General features: G+C 36.5%; 3 non-coding genes across 3 annotated transcripts; all 3 read right to left on the bottom strand.

Annotated features, from left to right (window-relative positions):
- Positions 1-8164: 8164 nt before the first annotated feature.
- TRNAS-UGA (transfer RNA serine (anticodon UGA)) lies at positions 8165-8246 on the bottom strand. The gene has a single exon. It is a non-coding gene; the product is annotated as a tRNA-Ser (tRNA).
- Positions 8247-11868: 3622 nt separating this feature from the next.
- Positions 11869-11950, bottom strand: TRNAS-UGA (transfer RNA serine (anticodon UGA)). Its single transcript has one exon. It is a non-coding gene; the product is annotated as a tRNA-Ser (tRNA).
- Positions 11951-12193: 243 nt separating this feature from the next.
- Positions 12194-12265, bottom strand: TRNAG-UCC (transfer RNA glycine (anticodon UCC)). The gene has a single exon. It is a non-coding gene; the product is annotated as a tRNA-Gly (tRNA).
- Positions 12266-22200: the final 9935 nt, after the last annotated feature.

Raw genomic sequence — 22200 nt, forward strand, 5'->3', positions numbered from 1 at the left:
GTATATAAAGATCTGAAAGAGTTCTACAACTTATGATTTGTGAAGGTCCACTTCTTCGTGTAGCCCCTATGTGGCGGTAGAACCCACTATTTGGTATTTTTATTATTTTAGATACATTATAGACCGGAATTGTTTCAATTTCGGTATTTAAAGTTTGTAATGGATTCTACAACCTAAGACAGTAAATTTTATTTTTACGCAGACACTTCGGCTCATTGTTCTACAGGATTCTATGGATCATTGTAGCTCAGTAGCTGTAATATTATACATATTGTCACATTTGAACACTGGTAGATTGCAATTTAGTTTTTAAATCAATAAAACATCTGATTTACATCCCTAGGAAAGGGAGAAATCTAATTGTCTCATTTATTATACAGGGTGAGAGGAAAAAAATGCAACCAACTTAGGACTGTTGTCATTTCTAAGCTACTCGTCCGACAGCTGTTAAAATTATTTCAGTGATAGCTTATTATATTGTTTACAAACGGACAAAAGCATTTTGGTGAGAATTTTCCAGAAAAAGAGTTATTCGTGATAGAATTCAAGCGTGATTTCTTTACATTTGGCTGGAAAATCACAAGTGGCTATCGTTAGAGCACTCATTTAAATTTGAATAAATCTTTTGTATCCCGCGCCATCGCTCGTTACCGTGCTACTGGTAGCGTAGCCCGACGTCAAGGAAGTGAACGGAAGAAAACAGCAACATCAGCAGAAATGGTTCGAAAAGTAAAGAAGCGACTTGATCGAAACCCGCGTCACAGTGTCCGAAAAATGGCTCGTGAGCTGAATATATCGCAATATTCCATTCGGCAAATATTGAAAAATGAGCTCAGGGTAAAGCCATTGAAATTCCAAAAATTGCAAGAACTTACACCGCAACAGAAAGAAAGTAGACTCAAAAAAGAGCTAAAGAGTTGCTTCGCTTGGCCGATGGTGTTTTCCGTTGTCCAGCAGTTTGTAAACAAACAAAATTATCGTGTTTACTTGCCAAAGAGGTCAGCTGAAAATGTGCACCTTCGTGTGAGCCGCCATAACAGGTCGCTCTCCGCTCGACCGTGGTATTAGAATAAATACCAAATATAATCGCGAAAATATTCTGGAGGGTGTATTAAAGCCTTGGGCACACGAACATTTTTCGACGCAGACCTTGGACATTCCAAAAGGACTCAGGACCATCGCACTCAGCACGCGCCACCCAAGAATGGTTACAAAACGAGGTTCCTCACTTCATTTCCAGCGCACTATGGACACCAAAATCTCAGAAGACCAATCAGTTGGACTATTGTGTCTGGAGTATTTTGGAAAGCATGGTTGGCACTAAAAATACCAACATTCGGGCAGCGTGTGACAATTTCATTGGCTGTTTGAAGCCCATAATTCGTGCCAAAGGTGACTACTTCGAACAAATCTAAACTTATTCTAAAATTAGATGCTATTTCCGACATTTTTGCTTTCATTCAATAAAATTTTAAACAAAAAATATAAACATTTTGGCTTTTCACTTTGTTTCCGTTTTCTTTATCTCACCCTGTGTATTCTTCATCAGCATAAAATTCAATGTCGATTTAGCAATTTCCGTCCGTCTGTCTGTCGGTCTGTGGAAATTACCCTAGCTTCCGAACGAAATGAAGAAGGTTGATAAAATTCTACTGAAATGTATACTATGTCTGCAGGACTTTCATGTAGGTTTCATGACATGTAGGTCCACGTTTTGGCCCCCATATACTGGTACCTCCCTATTTTCGGTATTTTTGTGATTTGAACGGCATTATTCACCGGAAATGTTTCAAGTATGGTAGTTGAAGTTCGTAATGGATACTACAGCCTATGACAAAAAATTGTCTGTGCAGATCCACGTCTTCGTATACAGCCCATATAACGGTACCTCTCGATATTCGGTATTTTGATGATTTTAGCTACATTATTCACCAGAATTGTTTCAAATTTGGTATTTGAAGTTCATAATGGATACTACAGCCTATGACAGAAAATTGTCTGTGCAGGTCCACGTCTTCGTATAGCCCCCATATAACCAAAAATGCTGCTGTACGCTTCTAAACAATATAATGAGCTATCACTGGAATAATTTTAACAGCTGTCGGACGAGTGGCTTAGAAATGATAGCAGTCTGAAATTGGTTGCAGTTTTTTCATTTCTGCCCGTATATCATCTTCACAACATAACTTGTGTTAGCAAAAAGGTTTGTATGTGTGAAATTTGAAGAGAGTGCGAAGCTTATTTCGCAGTCTTTGAGCGTTTTTTTTCGAATTCTTGAATCCTATGTGAAAGAGGTACCAGAAGATATAGTCCGATCTCTACTATTTTTATAAGAGATCTTGTGTTCATAGAAATATTGAGATGTAGCAAGTCTGAATGGAATCGGATGTTGATTTCACGTTTTATGAGTTTCATTGATATTCAAATTTTTTACCATTTGTGGGGGAGTGGAATGGTATATTCCATCTTCACATCAGACCTTGGGTTAGTAAAAATATTGTGATATGTGTAATTTGAAGACAATCGGAGTATTTAATCAAATTTTATAAGAGTTATAATTATTCAAAATTTTGAACCTTGTGGGGGGGGAGGTACTTGATGGAGTGGACCGATATTGTCCATTTTCGCACCTAACCAAGCACTGATGCAATTATAATAATATAAGAATTTGCAAAGTTGGAGAATACCGGATCATTCTTTCTCGTTTGAGGGCTAGGTACCAGATGGGGTGGATCGATATTGCCCATCTCCAAACTTGATTTAAGTTTGATAATAATATTCTGATGTACTACCTTTGGACCAAATCGGATACTAGCTTCGCGAGTTACCACTGGTTCGCGGATACCACTAGGTTGACTCCAAATGTCCGGAAATGGTTTTGGTCCAAATATAATTAGGGTCTAAAATCATTATTTGGGTAAGGTAAGTATCAAATGATATATATCCTCTCTAGCCATAAATATGGCTGAGGGTATACATTTAACCAATTTAAATGAAGTTATTCTGGGACGTGCTACCTATGATGTTAATAAAATTTCCTATAAAACTTTTGAAGGATTATATCAGAAAAACATACGTGATTTGTGAAATTTCTAGAAAATTTACTTATATACAAATCTCTACTATGGCGTGACTAGGCTTGTGGTCAAACTGAAGAAAATCCAAACCCAAGCGTTTATTAATTTTTTTTTGTTTTAATTTTTCCAAACAGTAAAAATCAAACGAATTTTACTCAGAGGAAACATGAACAAATATTGAACTCTGTTGCTGTTGTTGTTTTTGTTGCTGAGGGTTTTTGATTGTCCCCTGTTGTTGTATTCAATAATTCAAAAGTGGAAAAATGAAACGGAAACATAATCAATACTTGGTCCTTATGATTCCCAATGGTACGCAAAAGCCAATCATGGCTAGAAAATAAAGAGCCGATCCGCAAAAAAAAAGAAGCAAAAAAGTATGTAAAACTTTTGCTCATATGAATGTGTGTGTGTGTGTGTGGGTGGGTGTTTGAACAATGAGAGAATTGTGAGTGGGTGGCAAGGGCCAGAGCGTGTTGTAACTATGTGTGCGTTCGAAGTATGCAAAAGCGCGATGCGCACTACAAACATTGGTTGATTGCAAAATGTTGTTGTTGTTTTCTGGTCTTTTGTTTTCGGACTATGGGAGCAACGCATTCATGGCTAGCCTTGTTGTTGCTATTGTTGTTGTTGTTCCAACAGCTCCTACATGCAGGCACTAAATGTGCCTGGACTAAAGGTAAGACTCATCATCGAAAACAAAAACCAAAACCCAGGCAGCCAATATGCATATTGACGAACAGAAAGAGATGGAACTATGCAGGAAGTTGAAAGAAATCCTTGCCATAGGCCTGTTTACATATTCAGTAACCCACACACACACACTCTCAGGTTCGTTATATGTATGTAGCTCTGCTTACACACTACACCCTATGTTTGCCTCTTTGCAGAACACAAAAAAACTGACCACCAAATCCCAGACCTGCATCCCCAACCAGAATGGTATTTGAAATGCGTCCATGCTCTTACATGCCCAGTGCAAGCGTCATTCATTCTCCCAAGCTCCCACAAACCTCTACAAAACAAGGATACACATGTCCATCGGGTGTCCATTGAAACACACACACACAACGTACGTACATTTGTTTGTATGTATACGACATATACAGATTAATTTCTATCTGCTATCGGTAGAAGGTAGCAAAGTTCAAAACGAATTCGACAGGATACAAAACAGCCAAGAACGAAGCAGAACAACAAGAAAAAAAATTTCTAAAACTACATAAAAACAAGGACTATAGTCCTGGTTTTTTAGTCTGTAGCTGTTACTACTTCCTCTCCTTCTGTGTCATGACATTTTTCGTTTGCAAAACGAAAGAGATAGTAATACTTGACCAGTTCGAATGTGTTTTGTGTACTTTGGGGAGGCCCAATACAGCATCCATCTATCCAGCCGGACCATCATGTGAGTGGATGTGTTTTAGTACTGTTTGAGTGTGTGTGTGTGTGTAGGAGGGGGGCATAGATCCTCCATGTCCTATGTGTCCCGGGTGTATGTGTTAATTAATAAAAAACCTTAGATGGTCCTGCTCGTATCCCACCAACCCTTCAATATTGCAGGTGGGTTCAAAAGCCTCTTTGTCTATTGATGTTGCTTTGGAAATGCGTATAGCTCAATGGAATAGAGATTGAGAACAGCCACCTATAACATGGAGAAGGGGGGAATGCCACCTCCTTTCAGGGGTTATACATACATTTTTTCGTTTTCTATCTTAGTTTTTTATCCCATTTTTTTTTTTTTTTTTTGGTACCCCTAATGAATGGAACAGCATGTGAAAAGAATTGATGAAAACTTAATGCCAGTTCAATGATTTGGAGAGCCATAAAAAGGATTGCAAATGTCATTAGCATTTGGTCATACGAGTACCACTGATTGCGTTACTTTGTCATTACTCCATCTCCTTTGATCAAAAATATTGTGTAGCAAAAAAAAAAAATGGTATGGTGATTAGATGGTCGTGGCCAAATGGGCTTAGCTTTCGTTTAATGTTTATAAAATTTTCCTTTTTTATAAAATTCTAATAATTTTCTTTAAATTATTGCAAAATATTCCAAAGAATTTTGACGTTCAAAGCCATGACTCTTTTAATGACAACAATTTTACATTTTCAAAAATGAATCTTATTTAAAAAATAAGTAAAAAAGCTGTAAGTTCGTCCAGGTCGAACTTAAGAACGAATTTGGCAATTCTCAAAAACAATAAAATCCGTTAAAAATTCTGTTAAAATCTTAAAAATACCAAATGTAGCTATTATATTAGGGTCTATACGACGACATGAACCTGCGTAGGTAACATTTGTCATAAGCCATTACAATATGCAAATGTGAAACTTAAAAAAAAAATCGGTTATAATGTCGATAAAATAAAAGTACCGAATATCGGCAGGTACCGTTATATGGGGGCTTTACGAAGAGGTGAACCTGCACAGACAATTTTCTGTCTTAGGCTGTAGTATCCATTACGAAATTTAAATATCAAATTTGAAAGAATTCTGGTGAAAAATGTCCCTAAAATCATTAAAATACAGAATATCGGGAGGTACCGTTATATAGGTGCTCTACGAAGACGGGAACCTGCACAGACAATTTTCTGTCTTAGGCTGTAGTATCCATCATGAACTTCAAATAAAAAATTTGAAACAATTCCGGTGAATAAATTCGCTAACTCATCAAAATACCGAATATCGGGAGGTACCGTTATATAGGGGTGCTGCGAAGACGTGGACCTGCACAGACAATTTTCTGTCTTAGGCTGTAGTATCCATTACGTACTTCAAATACCAAATTTGAAACTATTCCGGTAAATAATGTGATTATGAATATGCATAAATTATGGGGTATACGACGAATATTTAGGGATGGTACAAACGGAATGACAAAGTTAATATACCCTCCTTTCCAAGGTGGAAGGTATAAAAACAATTAAGCAAAGGCTATAGTCGTGCGGGGCCGACCATGTGATACCCAGAAGCCTACCAATTTGGACGGACAATATTTACCGGGTAAAATAATCCATAACTTTTATGTAAGAAAATTACGAAATTTCCACTAAACCGCGGATATTTTTAATCCCGGCGAAATCGCAAATACATTAAAAGGTTAATTCTGACTATTTCAGTGATGCCTATAAACAAAATATCGGATATATAGCAAAAAAGTTACAATCTATATGAAAAGGAAATTTATATTAGTTATTCCGCTTATAAGTCAAAAACCGCTGGACTGATGCTCACAATTCTCATCAATTCGGAATGGTCTCTTGCCAGAAAAAGTAATAAAATCTAAGAAAATCGCGTAAAAATATGACAATAAACCAGTAAGAAAAGGTCAAATGTCGGGCGGGGTCGACCATATGATACCCTACACCACTATGCGTATTTAGTAGAGCTTCCGTAACAAAAAAGATTATATTGGGAATTTATGTGAGGTAAATCATACCAACTATAAACAAAATAACATTGCTAGAAAAGTCAAAAGTCGGGCGGGGCCGATTTTCTCCAAATTTGATGTACTTGCTTTTAGACTGAATTCGGTGGGATGTACCAAAATAAAGGTCATTTGGACTGATATTGACCAATTGGTGCACAATTAACCCGAAATCGGTTGAAGATATATATGGGAGCGATATGCAAATCTGAACGGATCTTTATAAAGTTTGGCAGAGGTATTTCTAGGCTGTGTCTGGTACCAAATATTGTTGTTGCATATTACGCTTGTGGCGTGCTTTAAACCCCAAATCGGATAAAACATATATATGGGAACTATAGCTATATCTGAGCCGATTTACACCAAATCTAATAAACTGTTGTCGAATGAATATTACGAATGTGAGGGATTTAAACACCAAATCGGATAAAAGAAAAATACGGGAGCTATAGCAATATCTGAACCGAATTTCACTAAGTTTGACGTACTTTCTTCTAGACTGAATTCGGTTGTATGTGCCAAAATTCGGGTTATTTGGTCCGATATTGACAATATATGGAAGCTATATCCAAATCTGAACAGATCATGACAACATTTGATACACTTATTTTAGAGCTGTAACTGATATGTGGTACAAAAACTCCAAACCGGATCAAAAACATGTATGGGAACTATAAATATATATCTGAACCGATTTTGTCCAAATAAGATTTACTTGCTTCTAGACTGAATTCGGTGGGATGTACCAAAATAAAGGTCATTTGTACTGATATTGACCAATTGGTGCACAATTAATCCGAAATCGATTGAAGGTATATGTGAGCTATATCTAAATCTGATCCGATTATAACCAATTTCAATAGGGTTCGTCGTTGAGCCAAACAAATATTGTTAGCAAAATTTCATCTCAATCGGATAATAAATGCGACCTGCATCTTGTTCACAAAAATACATGGACGAACTGACGGACTGACATGCACAAATCGACTGTGAAAGTAATTCTATGAAGATGGTTAAAAGTAACTATGAGTCTAACTCGCTTCCTTCTTCATGTTAGAAACAAATGCACAAAGACATAATACCCTTAAGACTATGTGGTGTAGGGTATAAAAAGTGGAATAATATGACCCTTTTTTGTACCAATGATTCTGGGTATAATCCAAAGGCATCTATTAAATTGCAAAACCCCATCCTAATTTTTGCGAAATATAACTCAAACTATTCGCGTCCCCTTGTATATGGTTAAAACAACGTTTGGCTTAAACACCCCGAACCATCAAGTCCACTTGGTTTTTCTAATTTTGGAAGTACATCTTGAGCAAGATATGAAATTTCGTTGTGTGAGCAGTATGTCAAGTGTACTGCTTTTACTCAAGCTTTTCCAAAAAACTTCAAACAATTTATTCTATTGTTTTCTCATGCGGGAAACTATGGCTATTTGAAGAGAAACCGAACAAAAATGATTGTACCATAAATGAAAACATCATATTGCTGATCTTCTTTTTTTAACGTATTCGAAAGAAAAAGATAAACAGTTTCATCATCATCATGCCTCGGATTCATGAAGCCTAATTTAACATTTGAATTGAATATTCAAAATTTTTGTCTTGAATTCATGCCAAAAAATATAAGAAAAATTTTAAAAAATAATAAAAAAAAACTACCGCTGCGGACAGGATTCGAACCTGTGCGGGTAGAACCCAATGGATTTCAAGTCCATCTCCTTAACCACTCGGACACCGCAGCTGTTGGCAAACTGCTGGCTAAATAACAGTTTTCACTTATGGCGGCTCTGCTAACGACAACATTACAGTTTTGTGCTGCTTGGCAACAACAGAACAGATGACGCAAGTGGTGGCGTACAGCGACCCATTAGTTTGGTTTAATTAAATGACGTGATCGTACAACACCACATACATACATACATTCATATGTGCGTGCTCGTAGCGTTAATATGACGATACCCAGATGTGGCGTAGTAAAGAGAGAAAGAATATGCACATACAAATTGACATTCATAGGCGGGAAAAGATTTTCGTTTTTATTTGATTATGGGTGTTGGAATGGCATTGACCTTGGACGGTTCTAGTTCAATGCTACAGTAAATAAAAATACTTATTAACCCAATTTCGGCGAACTTTGGCCACGTCATCACATTAAATGGAATTATTTGTTAACATTTTGGAAGTGCAAATTTTCCCAGGAATTGGTTGTATTTTTATACCCTCCACCATACCTAGTATGGAAGTTATACCGTTTGTAGCTCATCGAACTAATAATTTTAGACTTGATTGGCGTGCCATTCTAAGACGATTTAGCCTTGACCGCCCCTCCATCGGTCCGTTTTTACGTCTGTTATAATCACGCTAGAGTCAAAGATTGAGATTGAGTTGGAAACTAAAATTTTGCACAGGTCAGTCCTCTGTCTGCAGGCATGTCATATTCGAAGATGGGTTATATTGGTCCATGATATCGTCATCATCCCCATATAACGGAACCTCCCGATATTTGATATTTTGATATTTGATATTTTGATGATTGCAGCCGACATTTTCAATGGAATTGTCTGTATTTCTACACAAGGAATTTGTATTTGGTATTTATTTGGTATGTATTGGATACTATAGCTTATGACAAAAAATTGCGTATGCAAGTCCAGGCCTTCATATAGGCCACATATAACGGTACCTCCCGATTTTCAGTATTTTGATGATTCATCCCGGAACTGTTTTAAATTTGGTATTTGAAGTTCGTAATGAATACTACAGCCTGTGACAGAAAATTATCTGTGCAGGTCCACGTTTTGGTATAGCCCACATCCCCACCTCCCGATATTCGGTATTTTGATGATTTAGCGACATTATTCACCGGAACTGTATCAAATTTGGTATTTGAAGTTTGTAATGAATAATACAGCCTAAGACGGAAAATTGTATGTGCAGGTCCACATCTTCGTATAGCCCACATATAACGTTATCTCCCGATGTTTGGTATTCTGATGATTTTAGCGACATTATTCGCCGGAATTGCTTCAAATTTAGTATTTGAAGTTGTTAATAGATACTACAGCCTATGACAAAAAATTGTCTGTGCAGGTCCACGTTTTGGTATAGTCCCGTATAATAGTACTCCCTATATTCGATATTTCGAAAATTTTGATGATTTGAAAAAAATTGAAAGTTGTCAAATTCGTTCCAAATGGTGGAGGGTATTCAAAATTCGGGTATTGGTACAGCTTATGACAAAAAAAATTTTATTAAGGGCTTTGTCTTCGTATAGCCCGACTTTAATTTGAGCATTCAATTTCGTCCCAGCCGAACTTATCTGTTTTTATACACTCCACAATACATAGTATGGAGGGTATACTAAGTTCGTCATTCCGTTTATAACTCATCGAAATAATAATTTTAGACCCAACAAAGTATAATCTGTTGTAATCACGCTACGCTAATCACGGAACCTAAACAGATCTGTTCTTTGTCTGCAGTCAGGTCAAGTTCGGAGATGGGCTATATCGGTCCACGATATCGTATAGCCCATATATAACGATACCTCCCGATATTCGGTATTTTGATGATTTTACCCACATTTTCAATCCAGATAAGGAGTTCCGTTCGAGTATCTTACCCCCTGTAAGAAAATGGTCTATATGGGTCCACAATACCGTATAACCCACAAACAGCGGTGCCAACCCCCGATATTCGGTATTTTGATGACTTTAGCCAATTTAGCCATGGAGTTGTCTGGGAATTCACACAAGGAGTTCCTTTCGAGTATATCCACGATATCGTATATCCCCCATATAACGGTACTTTCCGATATTCGGTATTTTGATGATTTTAGCCACATTTTTCAACGGAATTGTCTGAAAAATCACACAAGAATAGAATTATCTATATAGGTCCACGATATCGTATAGCACCCATATAACGGTACCCCCGATATTCGGTATTTTGATAACTTTACCCACATTTTTCAACGGAATTGTCTGACAATCCACACAAGCAGTTCCTTGTGGGTACTTTATTCCTCGGCAGAGAATTATCTATATAGGTTCACGATATCGTATAGCCCCCATATAACGGTACCCTCCGGTATTCGGTATTTTTTTGAAAAATGTATGATTTTACCACATTTTTCAATAGAATTGTCTGAAAACTCACAGAAGGAGTTCCTTGTGAGTACTTTATCCCCTAGAAGAGAATTGTCTATAGAGGTCTACGACATCGTATAGCCCCCATACCCCTGATATTCGGTATTTTCATGATTTCATCAAATTTTGCAATGGAATTGTCTTATAATCCACACTAGGGGATCGTTCTGAGTTCTTTACCTCTTATAAGAGAATTGTCTAAATAGGTCCACGTTTTAGTATACCGCCTATATAACGGTTTACGTTTGAGCGGTACTTTACAACAGAATTTTTTTTTTGAAATTTTTCAAATTTCTTCCCAAAGGTAAAGGGTATAAAAAGTTCGGCCCGATCGTGAACTAAGCTTCTTTTTTACTTGTTTTTACTCGTTTAGTACTCGAAATGCACAATTTGTTCAGTTTTACAAAATTGTTTCACAAAATCTTCATGTATCGTACTAAACTTTCAGACTTTCAACGTTTTATATATTACTCAAGTTTTTCCTATCCTTTTTCAGAAAGAATAATGGGAGAAGGTTTATCTTTTAGACCTAAAAATCTTTCATTATGAAGTTTACCTAGGAGGATATTAGTTAAATATCCACCAAATTTCAACAGATACCTCAATATCAAATTTCAGGATACCACCTGTATTCCTTCAAACTATACCAAATATAGTACCATTTAATACTTTATGTACAATTATAGTACATATTTTTAAAACTACCTCCATATCTTAGCCACTGACAGGATTTATATCAAATTTCAGCTCTATCATTTAACCCAATACCAAATTTAGTACCATTTGGTACTTATTCGTAGAAATATAGACACATTTCCAAACCACCGCAAAATCTCAAACACCGACTAGAACAAATTTCAGGATTTCAGATGTATACTTCACCTCCATATCTAAACCACAGACACCAACAGTGGCATCCATATCAAATTTCAGGATTTCAGCTCTATCTCTTTACCCAAGAGAAAGTTTAGTACCATTCAGTACTTTTCGTACAACTATAGTGCAGATATCTGAAACCACGGCCAATAGCCAATTTTCTGTTATAAATTGTACTACATATTTCAAATACGAAATTTGAAGCAGTTCCGGCGAATAATTTTACTAAAATCAACAAAATAACGAATATAGGGGGGCTACATATAGACGTGGACCTGCATACGCAATTTTACGTATTGCTCTCGTCTCCACCTAATTTCCTCCAAAAAAAAGTCACTTCGCTGCGGACAGGATTCGAACCTGTGCGGGTAGAACCCAATGGATTTCAAGTCCATCTCCTTAACCACTCGGACACCGCAGCTGACAAATTGTGCGTGACAAAACTGATAAGCGAAACTTTCTAATTATAAAAATCCTAATAAATTTATTTCATCCCTCAAAATACTGTTCCTTTTCAAAAAAAAAAAAAATGTTGGCTCTCCACCAAACCACCCTTAAACGAATGTTGGTATCATGTAGCAACATGAATTACTTCGTACACTATTGTGTTACCAAGGATCGACAGTATAGTATTGCGTATATTTTCTTTTTTTACAAAAAAGTGTGCGTCGGCCGGGAATCGAACCCGGATCAACTGCTTGGAAGGCAACTATGCTGACCATTACACCACCGACGCCGATACATTTACGAGAACAAGTTGCATGCTTTCATCAACATGTTGCAAGGCAACTTTTAATCTCCAAGACAGGATTTTGCAACACGACTAGATTGAATATTTTTATACCTTCCACCATTCCATGGTAATTGTAATTACGTTTGTAAACCCTCGAAATATTCATGATAGACCCTATAAAGAATATATATTCTGGAGCAGCGTAAAATTCTAAGACGATTTAGGGATGTCCGTCTGTTGTAACCACGCTATCTTTCCAACGCATTAAGATAGAAGGCTTAAACTTTCCACACATATGTATTTTGCCAGTTGGCAGGTTAAGTTCGTAAATCGACCTTGTCGATGTTTCCCATGTTTTCATATAGCCCCCATATAATGGTACCTTCGGATATTTTGATGATTTTAGCTACATTATTCACCCGAATTGCTTCTAATTTCGTATTCGAAGTTTGTAATGCCTAAAAATTTCGTTTGCAGGTCCACGTCTTCGTGTAGCCCCCATATAACGATACCTTCCGATATTCGGTATTTTGATGATTTTAGCGGCTTATATTCACCCGAATTGTTACGAATGTCCTATTCGAAGTCTGTAATGGGTACTACAGCCTCTGAGAGAAAATTGGCTAAGCAGGTCCAGTCCTTCATATAGCCCCCATAGCGTCATCTCCCGACATTTGGTATTTTGATGATTTTAGCGACATTATTCAGTGGAATTGTTTTAACTTTGGTAATTGAAGTTCGTAATGAATACTACAGCCATAAACACACTTTCCTCCATATAACGGTGCCACCCGAAATTCGGTATTTTGATTCTTTTAGCGACATTTATTATTACGACATTATTTACCGGAATTTTTTCAAATTTCGCAATTGAAATTCGTAATGGATACTACAACCTATGACAGAAAATTGTCTGTGCAGATCCACGTCTTCGCATAACCCTCATGAAACGGTACCTCCCGATATTCGGTATTTTGATGATTTTAGCGACATTATTTACCGGAATTATTTCAAATTTTGTATTTGAAGTTCGTAATGGATACTACAGCCTATGCGAGAAAATTGTCTGTGCAGGTCCACGTTTTATAACCCCCATTGTATCTCCCTATATTCGGTATTTTGATGATTTTAGCTACATTATAAACAGTGTTTTTTTTTCAAGATTCGCATTTGAATATTGTAATAGCTTGTGACAAAAGTTGCCTAGAATTTTTAACGGATTTTATTTTTTTTTTTGAAAATTGCTAAATTTGTACCAAATGGTGGAGGGTATTCAAATTTCGGCCCGGCCGAACTTTCTTGTGGTTTTTTTTTTTTTTTTTTTTTTTTTTTGAAAATGTTGAAGTTACTTCCAAGTTACTTTTAGATACAAACGCTCACATTCATAATTTTCGTTAAAGCCATGCGAAGAGAAAATTACCATAAACACCTGTTGGAGAACATCTTAATATTTTGCAATAGAAAAACCAGTACAGAAAGTCTTAAAGTCGGGCGGGACTTTATGACCCTACACCATTTTGCTAATTTAGTAGAGCTCCACATAACAATTAAAAGTTTTTTATGGGAGAATTCAAACATACACGCTATGATTATAATTATAATTTAAAGTTCAAAGGACTAAACATGTCGGAGCATTTGTATCTTTTAAATTCGGACTTGTATTGACCATTTGGTGCACAATTAATTTGAAATTCGATAAATATATATATATATATGGGAGCTATATCCAAATCTGAACCGATCTCGATAAAATTTAGCAAATGTATTTCTGAGCTGTCTTTGCTATATTTCACCAAATATTGTTGTTACAGAGTGCATATTACGGCAGCGGAGGACAAAAATAACAAATCGGATGAACAATATATATGGGAGCTATAGCTATATCTGAACCGATTTCGATCAAATTTAGCATACTTATTTTCAGGTCCAATTTAATTGTACGTGCAAAATTCCATACTATTCGGGCTGATATTACACGTTTGATGCACAATAAAAGGCAAATCGAACGAAGATATATATGGGAGCTATACCTACATTTTTACCGATTATCTCAAATTTCAATAGGGTTCGTCATTGGGCCAAACAAATGATCTGTGCAAAATTTCATCTGGATAGGGCGATAAATGCGATCTGTACTTTGTTTACAAAAATACATGGACAGATAAGACATGGACAGATAAATGCGATCTGTACTTTGTTTACAAAAATACATGGACAGACGGACAAACAGACGGACGGACGGACATGCATAAATCGACTCAGAATGTGATTCTATGCATATCATCAAAAGGAACTATGGGTCTATCTCGTTTCCTTTAGCCTGTTACAAACAAATGCACAAAGCCATAATACCCTGACCACTTTGTGGTGTAGGGCATAAACAGATCACAACGGTCTTTGCATGATTTTGCCTAAAATATTCGTTTATGTGCATCGCGTTAAAAACTTGCATTGGTGTCAGACCACTTGCACTTGATATCCATATTCATAAATTTGGCCTTCAGATATAACACGGCATGATTATACCCTACAACACTATGTGTTGGGGGTATTATAAGTTTGATTGTGCCAGAATTTATGTAACACCTCGAAATATTGGTTTCCCATATAGGAAAGTATATATGGATCTTCCTAGCTCGCCGAGCTGAGTCCATCTAGCTAGGTATGTCCGTCCGTCCGTCTGTCCATGTTAATTTGTAATCACTCTACAGGTCGCAATTATGGTCCGATCCTCACGAAGTTTATAATGGAGGTAGGGCTAGGGTCAGAACCCTATTTCTTTTGGAGATGATCGCCAAATGTTTAGGGATTGAAATGGACCAAATACTGAAAAAATGTCGGATTTTGCAGTAGCTATACAGGTCGCAATTATAGACCAATCGACGCGGAATTTCGCATGTAGCTAGAGTTTAGGGCGGGGAAGAAGCCTACCAATTTGGGTGGTCATCGGATAATATTTAGCGGCTAAAATAGACCATATCTTTTTTGTTGAAAAAATTCAAAAATTTTCATTAAACCGCGAAAATTTTAAATCCCGGCGAAATCACAAAGCCATGACAAGGTTACTTCTGATCTTTACATTGATGTTAAGATCCAACAAATCGAATATATAGCAAAATATGTGCGATATATATGCCTATCAAAGAAGATATACTTGGAAGATCTATTTTATGTCGAGAACGGCAGAACTGATTTCGACAGTTCTCATTAATTCAGAATGGCCTCTTAGCAGAAAAGAAAAACGTCTAAAAAATCGCATAAATATATCTCTCTAAAGATGAAAATATTGATTTTGTAAATTTTCTCATATTTTTTCAATTTTGTCATATTTTTGGCATATTTTCATTTTGAATTAAACATTTGGTAATATTTCTACAGCTAACAAAACTAAGTAGTTAGGATTTCAGGATATCATATACAGATAGCATTTATGGCCCGATCTTTACGAAATTTCGCATGGGGATAAGATGAGGGTCAGAATAGAAGCCTACTCTTTTTGGAGATGATCGCCATATATTTGAGGGTTGAAATGGACCAAAAAACTGCAAAATTGTCAGCAGGTCGTAATTATCGCCCGATCCTCACGCACATTTGAATGAGGGTTACCGGACATTACAAAAGCCAAGCAGTTTTGGATGGCCATCCAAAAATATTCAATGTGCGAAATAGTTTGCCAACTTTTGTAGACAAAATACGAAAATGTCCATTCTAGAGACTTTTTGGGGAATTCACAAATACAGGAAAGACGCACTTCTGACTATTTCGTTAAGGCTGATTTCGTTGAAGAATATAGTCAAATGTCTCTATCTCATATAGATGCGTTTCAGTCAAAAATGTTAATCTTTTGCCACTTCTGAGAGATTATAGGCCTTTGGGAAATATTGGTTCCAGATCTAGGAAGACCATTTACGTGCAACATCTACCAATAAATTGGAAATGAGCAAATTAGTTTAAGTTGCTATTATTCGAAAATTAGAGAACGAATCCTGATGGTTTTCTTTTATTATTTGTCACAATATCTTGTGGAATTCTTTCGAGTATCTCGCCTATATAAACTGTATCGTTTATTGTAGTGTTGAAGTGTATTCAACGGTCGGCCCCGCTCGACTGTAGCCTTTGCTTACTTGTTTTTTACATAGAGTGTTCTAATTCCATAACCATAGATAGAGATTTCCTAGCCGACTATTCAAGGTTTGTGTGTGTATGACTTCGGAGTTAGATACATATTTTAATTGCAATTCTCCTGTCTGCATTTGAAGACGATGGCACACCCTGATTTTCCGTTTCTTTGGTACAATTTTCTAGATGTTTGTGATTAATTGTTCTGTCAGAATTTAATTGGCCGAATGAAATTAACCTGTTTTTACATTCAATAAAAAAGTTTCATAATTTCTTTTCATTTTAGTTGGGTTTAGGTATTTTCGTCACCATTATTGGCATTCTAACTTAATCTCAATTTAAGACAAATTTCAGTTTTTCTAAGGAATCAACCTAATCTTTGGGTTCCTCAAAGCGCCATGACGCAGATGATTGGTTGAATAACTTTTGAAATTAAGAACAAGTACAAATGCAGATAAGAATGCGACGCTTTTCGGAGTCTTATAAGCGGCTCATCAGGCATATTAGTACAAAACTTTACTTTGATTGGTGAGGACATAGATTCTAATCCAAAAAAACCCTAAATTTCTCGGTGTACACCAAAACATGGACATATAGACCTAATACCCATCGAATTAATATGCTTTCAACCATCATTCGCATATTGGTAAAAAAATACGTTAATATAAATACAATGTCATAATAACTTAAAAAAGTTAATTCATGCGATGCATATGGAAATATGAAATATACAACAAAAACTTAAACCTAGTTTCAATAACCTTCGTCTGAAAACTTGTTTAGATCAAAACTTGAGATTGCAATAAAATAAAAAAATATCCTTACAACTCGTGCTGTTAATGACGTTACTGTTGGTGCCACTGGCTTCTGTTCTTCCGCAGCAGGTTTCTTCAGAAATCACAAATCAAACACAATTCGCACAATTTTATTTTCGTGTTTTGCAACAACAACAACAATGATTCGAAACCCACAAATGCACAAACATATTGGTGCCGGCAGTGTAAACAACAGAGATGAGCGTTTTAGGCGCTATTTAAAAAAAAAAAACAAGTAAAAGAAAACAGATAAGTTCGGCAGGGCCGAATTTTTAATACTCTCCACCACATTGAGGGATCTGAATAATTTAAAAAAAATCCCTCGAAAAATACCACTTAAATGAAAACCGTTATATGGGATACATACGAAGACGTGAACCTGTATAGGTAATTTTTTTGTCATTGGTTGTATTACTCATTACGACTTTAAATACGAAATTAGAAACAAATCCGGTCAAAAATGTCGCTAAAATCATCAAAATACCGAATATCGGGGGGTACCGTTATGGGGGATATACGATATCGTGGACCGATATAGCCCATTATTATTTCTATGAGTTACAAACGGAATGACGAACTTAATATACCCTCCATACTATGTATGGTGGCGGGTATAAAAACTGCAAGAAAGTCAAACGTCATAATTTTTACATTTTTTATACCCTCCACCATACATAGTATGGAGGGTATATTAAGTTCGTCATTCCGTTTGTAACTCATAGAAATAATAATGGGCTATATCGGTCCACGATATCGTATATCCCCCATTTAACGGTACCCCCCGATATTCGGTATTTTGATGATTTTAGCCACATTTTTTAATGTAATTGTCTGAAATTCTACACAAGGAGATCTTTGTGAGTACTTTATCCCTTGGCTGAGAATTATCTATATAGGTCCACGATATCATATAGTCCACATATAACAGTACCCCCCGATATTCAGTATTTTGATGATTTTAGCCACATTTTTCAACGGAATTGTCTGAAATTCTACGCAATAGGTTCTTCATGAACACTTTACACCCTGACAGGTAGTTCTCTATTTAGGTCCATGATATCGTATATCCCTCAGTAACATAACAGTACCCCCCGATATTCGGTATTTTGAAGATTTTAGCCGCACTTTTCGACGGAATTGTCTGAAATTCTACACAAGGAGTTCTTTGTGGGCACTTTACCCCCTGAAAGAGAATTGTCTACATGGGTCCACGATATCGTATATCCCCCATATATTCGGTATTTTGATGATTTTAGCCACATTTTCCAATGGAATTATCAGAAATCCACAAAAGGAGTTCCTTGTGAGTACTTTATTCATTGAAAGAGAATTATCTATATAGGTCCACGATATCATATAGTCCACATATAACAGTACCCCCCGATATTCAGTATTTTGATGATTTTAGCCACATTTTTCAACGGAATTGTCTGAAATTCTACGCAATGGGTTCTTTATGAACACTTTACAACCTGACAGGTAGTTCTCTATATAGGTCCATGATATCGTATATCACTCAGTAACATAACAGTACCCCCCGATATTCGGTATTTTGATGATTTTAGCCACACTTTTAAACGGAATTGTCTTAAATTCTATACAAGGAGTTATTTGTGAGTACTTTATCCCTAGACATAGATTTGTCAATATAAGTCCACAATATCGTTTATCCCCCCATATATCAGCACCTTCTGAGGTTTTAACAGAATTTTTAATGGATTTTATTTTTTGAAAATGTGGTAATTCGTTCCAAATGGTGGAGGGTATTCAAAGTTCGGGCGAACTTACTGTTTTTTTACTTGTTTTTTTTTTTTAATTTTATTGAATGAAAGCAAAAAATGTTGGGAATAGCATCAATTTTAGAATAAGTTTAGATTTTTTCGATTTGGTTACATTCGGCACGAATTATGGCCTTCAAACGGCCAATGAAACCGCCACACGCTGCCCGAATGTTGCTCTACGGTATTTTAGCCCATTTCCGGCTCACACCATCACCATGGCCAGCGCTTGAGTTCTGGTGGCCAACTGAAAGTGCACATTTTCAGCTGACCTCTTTGGCAAGTAATCACGACCATTTTGTTTGTTTACAATGTGCTGGATAACGAATGTTTTCTCATCGGAGAAAACCAAATTTGACAGTTCACCACTTTCGGCCAAGCGAAAAACTCTTTAGCTCTTTTGAGTCTAATTTCTTTCTGTTGCGGTGTAAGTTCTTGAACTTTTCTCAATGGTTCGAGCTCATTTTTCAATATTTGCGGAATGGAATATTGCGATATGATCAGCTCACGAGCCATTTTTCGGCCACTGCGACGCGGGTCAATTCGCTTCTTTACTTTTCAAACCATTTCTGCTGATGTTGCTGTTCACGCTTGAATTCCATCAAATTTCAAAATTATATTCCATAGACCTTTCCAACGATTTGCTAATTGTCTTAGCAGTTTGAATCAATTGGCATTGGTAACTATGTTGTTATGATATCATAGCAACAGAGGTATTGTCACAGGGTTGAGGCTTCCTTTGGATAAAAGGATTTTTAAATATCCAGTAGGTTAGCAGGTAAAAGCCTTTCGAGTCCTTCCAGCAATTGCAAATATCTTCTTTTCAATTAGGTTTTCATTTTCAATCAAATCGGATATAGGGTAGACAAATGTTGGCACATACTCCCCTCCTATAACGCTTATATTTTGCATGTGCCTTGGCAGCTACTAACTGACCATGCCTATATGTTGTTCATCATCATCATCTTATGATCTTTTCGATTTGTTTTTTTTTCTCTTTCATTTAAAAAGGAGAGGTTTTGCATGCATTTGTTTGTCCGCGCGCGTTTGTGTGTGTGTGCACATTCTCTGAGCATATGTTTTACTTTATGGCACATGCATTTCCAAGTCAAACTCACTTCAACGTCATATACATATCTTGAAAAGGTACCACGTGACTGCTTTGTTGAATTCATTGCTACTGTCTGCCAAGTTCTCAATTGCTTTGCACTGCACCATCAACGTCGAGCTGGATCACCTGTGACCACCAAGTTCCTTAAGTACCATGTCTGTCTGTCTGCCTGTCCGTCTGTCTGCCAGAACGTATGATGATCGATATATGGTCATTCGTATTGACCATGCGTTTGCTGGTTTCTTGTGGCCTTTTTTTTCATTTTTGGTGTGTGTCGTGCCGTTCATTAACGCTTCTTTTTTCGAACGCGTGTTCTTTTCGCTTGATATTGTCTGCGTTTATATTGATGTCCTTTTCGTGAACTTGTTGCTTCGGTTTGCGTTAACTTGTGAATTCGTTTAACGATTAATCGTTGAAAAATTTAGATTACGCAGAATTTCCAACGTGTAAAATAATGTCACTCATTGGCAATTAATGTCATGGACACGACACTTGTCAGTTGGTAATATTCGTGACGATCAGTTGTCACTGATGTTCGTCGTAGGGTGAAAAAGAAAAGCCATTCCAAACTACCTTTTTGCGGACGGCAATATGATAAATAGAGAAGTTAGTCTGAACAAGTAAAAAAGTAGTAAGTTCGGCCGGGCCGAACTTTGAATACTTTCCACCATTTGGAACCAATTAGAAAAATTTCAAAAAAATAAAATCCTTTAAAAATTCTTTTAAAATCTTTAAAATATCTAATATAGGAAGGTGCCGATATATGGAGGGATACACGATATTGTGGACCTATAAAGACAAATCTATTTCTGGGTGTAAAGTACTCACAAGGAACTCCTTGTATGGATTTTCAGATAATTCATTGGAAAAAGTGGCAAAAATCGTCAAAATGCCGTATATAGGGGAGTACCGTTATATGGGGGATATACGATATTGTGGACCTATATAGACAATTCCGTTTCAGAGGGTAAAGTGCTCACAAAGAACTCCGTGGGTGGATTTTCAGACAATACGATTGGAAAATGTGGCTAAAATCTTCACAATACCGAATATCGCGGGGTACCGTTATATGGTAGCTTTACGTTATCGTAGACCTATAAAGATAATTCTCTGCCGAGGTGTAAAGTACCCACAAGGAACTTCTTGTGTGTGTTTTCAGACAATTCCGATGAAAAATGTGGGTAAAATCATCAAAATACCGAATATCGGGGGTACCGTTATGTGGGGGCTATACGATATCGTGGACCTATATAGATAATTTTCGGCAGAGGTATAAAGTACCCACAAGGAACTCCTTGTGTGGATTTTCAGACAATTCCGTTGAAAAATGTGGGTAAAATCATCAAAATACCGAATATCGGGGGTACCGTTATATGGGGGCTATACGATATCGTGGACCTATATAGATAATTTTCTGGAGAGGTATAAAGTACCCACAAGGAACTCCTTGTGTGGATTTTCTGAAAATTCTACTGGAAAATGTGGCTAACATCATCAAAATACCGAATATCGGGGGGTACCGTTATATGGGGGTTATACGATATCGTGGACGGACAGGGCTAAATCGTCTTAGAATTTTACGCTGATCAAGAATATATATACTTTGTTGGGTCTAAAATGATTATTTCGATGAGTTACAAACGGAATGACGAACTTAATATACCCTCCATACTTTTTTTGGTGGAGGGTATAAAAACGTCACGGTGCTGTTAGGCCTGGTTAATATGGAAATCGAAATATGTTTAAAGTGCTCGAGTGAAATTTGAACATCTCTAAATAACTATATAGTCGATTAATTATTAATTAAACCCATTGTAATAGTGTATACGCAAAACAATTTTTCTCAGATTTGGCATCCGCATTTTTAAAGCCTGGCCTATTGTACACTCAAAATGTTAAATTTTCAACTATAATTGTCGGTGAAATCTGTTGGATAACTTCAAAATAATATAAAACATAACATTAACCGAAACGAAGAATTTTCTGCAACAGGGATTTTCATCTAATAGGAGTTGCAAATAAATATGAACCTTTATAGGCAATGTTCTGCCACCGGACATGGAACCCATTCCAAACTACAAATACCAAATTTCAAACAGATCGCATAGGAACCAG

This window comes from Musca domestica, unplaced genomic scaffold, assembly GCF_030504385.1.
Source record: "Musca domestica strain aabys unplaced genomic scaffold, Musca_domestica.polishedcontigs.V.1.1 14, whole genome shotgun sequence".
Taxonomy (NCBI): domain Eukaryota; kingdom Metazoa; phylum Arthropoda; class Insecta; order Diptera; family Muscidae; genus Musca; species Musca domestica.